At 30.9% G+C, this 4,698-nt stretch overlaps 1 long non-coding RNA gene across 1 annotated transcript; it reads right to left on the bottom strand.

Moving 5' to 3' along the window:
• Positions 1-868: 868 nt before the first annotated feature.
• Positions 869-2,976, bottom strand: LOC126884007 (uncharacterized). Its single transcript, XR_007697799.1, has 2 exons — positions 2,642-2,976; positions 869-2,015 (listed from the first exon to the last, which is right to left on the bottom strand). It is a non-coding gene; the product is annotated as an uncharacterized LOC126884007 (long non-coding RNA).
• Between the last annotated feature and the right edge of the window lie 1,722 nt (positions 2,977-4,698).

Genomic DNA, 4,698 nt, shown 5'->3' with positions numbered 1-4,698 from the left:
TAAGTGTACCTCCAAATATACCACTATTGGATGGAGGAATAAAATATATGTTGTATGTAATATAAGTAATAGCAATATTAAATATAAGTTCCCAATAAAATACAAAATCTAATCTAGAATGTGAGTTGCACAATCATAAACTATAATGAGGTCTCAAAATATGGAAAAAAAATAAATAAATACAGCGTATAAGAATACCTGATAAATATCAGAAAATATTAACGATAAAATAAATAAGTAATAAAATGAGTATAGATATACCAACGGAAATAACAAAGAAACTTCAGATAAAAGAAAAGAAATGACCTAAATGAATACTGTCTTAGACCAAAAATAAGGCACCACGTTGGGAAGCCGATGTAACAAGAAAGAAGAGGATTTTCTGTTGGAGTGAATGCACAGAGAGTGATAAACTCCAAACAGACGTAGGAAAAAGAAGCCGAAGTAACTAGAATACTACTTTGCAGTAGTACTAGTATGGAACTATGCAAATGAAAACAGTATACTTGATAGAGAAAGGGGATGAAAAAATTATGAATAGATAAATGTAACTTGAATGGCTAGCTAAATATGCAAGAGAATGGCCACTTGACACTCAAGGAAGGATTCTGCCAATTTGCACGCCTATTTTTGACCAGACAATAAATTAAAGGAAATGATAATGATGGCTAGAAAAGAAGATATTAAGATAATGTTCAGAAGATAGATAGAGTAAATATAATAATATAATGAAAATAGAATAAATTTTTGGGCGCCAGAAGAAGGCTAACTAGGTTAACACTCTTCCAGGTATTCTACGCTGCTACAGAGTATATTAAATTTGTAGTACAAGTATATTAAATGTATAAATTTAAAAAATTAAAAAAAATTCACAATAAATGTATATATTTATTAAATATAACTACTAGATATTCACAATCTCTGAGTTAAAACAAGTGACTAGTATGTGACTCTAAAATGACAAGAAATGTTAGATACTAGTGAAAGTCATTTACAGATTTATACAATTAAATAATGTAACCATAATGTGAATGAGGTTAGAAAATTTTACAAATGAGTACCTCTAATATAGGAAGTACAAACTACACCTAGATTAGTATGAACCCTTCACCAAATAACACTTGTACGATTGTAATACGTACACCCTAATTGAATACTACCTGATATTAGAACAATGAAAATACCTAATGTATATAATATATATTATACAACTCTCAATGAGTTGACGGGTAACAAGTCCCTAAATGAACCAACTTAGTACTGGATACAAAGATCCTTTTCTGACTAGTGGTTCTAAATACTAACAGCAAGTAAAACTAGTACCTTCCTGAGGGGATGGGTACTAGGGATTTATTCGAATTTAATATAAAAAGTTTAATAGCGAAAGTTAAATAATATTTACCAAAAAATCTAATAAAAATTGAAAATTATGAAGCAAGTTAAATGATTTTAAATTTAGGTGAATTGAACTAATATTATTTTTAAATTAAATGAGGAAACAAGTCTAAAATTAATACAAACCAAGTGAAAAGAACATGTAGGTGGAGAATATTCGAGCTCGAAACTTCTACCAGGAATTATATAAATTTGGGGAACACTACTAACTGTAAGGTATGGCTGTTATATCTAAAATGTACTTAAATTTGTGGAGAAAGAAAAACATATATGTGTAATTAAATTATGAAAGTATGAAATGTCCTGAATATTACTAGAAAAAAAAATATGTCTTTAACTGGTATGAACAAATGTCCCCCAAAACAAACCCCTTTTCACATGTTCCAACAACGATCCTTGGTGTCTGGTACCAAATCCGTGGAACGAAGTTATCACCGAAGTGGTGCAACTGCCCAATAGCTAATGAAACTACCCTCGGAGGGTGCAGGATGATGAATCAATACAAAAACAAATGGGAGACGGTATCCTTTGGCTTGTTCCCTGATTGATCGAACGTTGGAAGTGTCTGCTCTCGGTGTTAGAGAGGGTTTACCATCAGTAATGAGATTTCTCCAGAATGGCTAAAAACAAAAATATTCCCAGTTTATTTCTAATAAAACAGGTTTGAAAGAGCAGTAAGAAGACAAGTTAACGAGGAGGTTTTTAGAAGACTCCAAAAAACCGACCTTTCATTGACCCAAAAAACCTATCTAGCTTGACATTTTAACCATGGGTTGTGATAAGACTTTTAACAAATATGGCCTTGATTCGAATAGACAAGGAGAATTACAATTTACATGTAGAATGTCTTTTTTTTTTTATCTTAACAAATAATATATTTGGTTTTTTTTTTCAAAGGAAGTTGTACATGTTTTGTATAAAGAAATAGGTACTGTAAAAATATATGAACATACTAGATATGGGAAAAGAATTATGAAGTCTATGAAGTAAAATTTAATAGGTTTCAGGAAGAACTTTTCAAAACAAAGAAATTTTTTTTTTGTCAGAAAAAGTTTCAGAACTGGAAAATTTTGATGAACATAACCACATATTAAGAATATTATTAAAGATCTTTTCTGGATACATTATAGAAACTGCAATATTCTACATAAAACCAATCGATGACTTGATTTAAATTAAATCTATAATGAGAACTATAATTGCCAAAATTATGATACCATCTTAAAAACTATTATAAAAAACATACCGGCGTGAGATCCGTTTTCTTACAGTTCCATTATTCCGTCACTTTAATTCACCCAAAAAAAACAAATATAACTTGCAATAGCAATAATTGAACTATGCAACAGGAAATAACTTATTTAATTTACAAAGAAATTCACGCCGCCATCTGCCCTCACATGACACTCCCAAGTCAATGGCCTCCCTTCACCGTTCCGACCTCGTGACAGCTGGCGACAGGCGTCAGTACCAACCTCACGAAATATCAATGTGGCCACGATACACCCAGTATGACGTCGCTAAGGGAATTTTGTGCGAACGGGTTTTTAATATTATAAGAAAATAATTTTAACAATAATCCAATAACGTGTTCCCATTAATAATTAATTAGATAAGTGACGGAACGTCACAAACTGCAGAAACAGAACGATGTCTCTCTGCATTGAAACGTTTCAAAACTTTCCTTAGAATAGCTATGGGCCAGGATCGATTAACTGCACTCGCAATGTTTTCAATAAAAAAAAATGATTCAAGAAATTCCAAATTTTACTGAATTTAAATATAGTAATGAAACACAGACTTACTCACAATCATTTAATTATACTTTGACGACCGGTTTCGATCTCTACAATATACAGATCATCCTCAGGTCGGCGTTACAAGTAGTTAAATGCTACAATAAGAGAAAACTTGTGTTAGACCAGTGTCTGATTGAAGAGATGTTAATAGAAAGCCAAATTTAAAAAATTTTTTTATAAAATTTTTTTTTTTTTTTTTTTGAAATAAAGGTTTGCAACTGTTGACATTTCAGAATATTGGTATATACAAAGTCAAACCTATGAGTAAACATGCTCATAGGCATGTATGTGCAAATGGGTGCATACAGTTTGAATTTGTTGAAATTAAAATTTTTAACCATTAAAAAACAATTTACTGAATTTGTTTGTGAATAATTTATCTAAAAAATAACAGGCGACTGACTTTCGTTACAAAACTTGCTTGTAACATTTAAACACTAAATTATAATTTTAAGTCAATAACATACATTATTTATTGTAATTTTTAATAAGGTCCTTTGATTTTTACAATTTGAAGACACTTAAAATTCTTTACCTACGGAAACAGGGTCTCAAGGTCTTTTTATATGTTAACATTATGTGTGCACCCCAAATATTTTACACCAGGCGCCGCCACTGCACCCGGTATAATCTGGTCTGATAGTGTTAACAATGATATATTTATAGTTATTGAGAAGAAATACAGAATGAGACAGTTTCAGAACCTTTTTATGTGATAATCAGTGAAAGAAAGATATTTAAAAAATAATCAGAAATGATAAACGAAAAACTGAAATATAGAGAATGAACTGACGTGAAGAAGAGTGAAATAGTATGATGACAACTGAACTGTCTGAATAAAATCTAACAGTCTGGATTAGGGGTCACCAAATTCTTGAAAATTTCAAGATCTTGTCTTGATCTTGTCTTGATTTCAAGACAAGATCAAGACAAGAAGTAATTTTAGATTTCAAGACAAGACAAGAAATTTTATGTCAATACCAAGATTTCTTGTCAAGAAATCAAGAAATGTTGAAATATCTTGACTAGATAATAATAAAAACTCTAAAACGTATTTATTTGTGAAAAATATAATATATTTCAACATAAAATAACGTACTTTAATGTATTGAACACTTTTTTTGTTAAAACGATTTACAAAAATGTAAATCATGTAAATGTAACATAAATGTTTTAATCGGAATTGATAAGCCATGAATTAAGGCAGATAATACTTCTTATGAAGTCAACGTCTAGCCGATTTCTTGACTTTGAAAAAAAAGCTGCTCTTGAAACTAGCCTTTCCGCAGGTACAGATGTTGCTAACGTTCCGAGAAAATCCTTGGCCATTTTCGATAATTACGGGTAGACATTTTCGTGTCTTCTATTAGTATGGTATAACTAGACCCAAACCCAGACATCCAAAGTGAAAGTTATCCTCCAACACCAAATTGTTCTATATGGTCCACATAATGTTCAGAAAAAAGTCACACCATTTTGAGCGTCGGTTTGGGGGGGAGAGGGG

This window comes from Diabrotica virgifera, chromosome 4, assembly GCF_917563875.1.
Source record: "Diabrotica virgifera virgifera chromosome 4, PGI_DIABVI_V3a".
Taxonomy (NCBI): domain Eukaryota; kingdom Metazoa; phylum Arthropoda; class Insecta; order Coleoptera; family Chrysomelidae; genus Diabrotica; species Diabrotica virgifera.
Note: the sequence above shows the minus strand (reverse complement) of the source record. Positions and strands in the feature narration are given on the sequence as shown.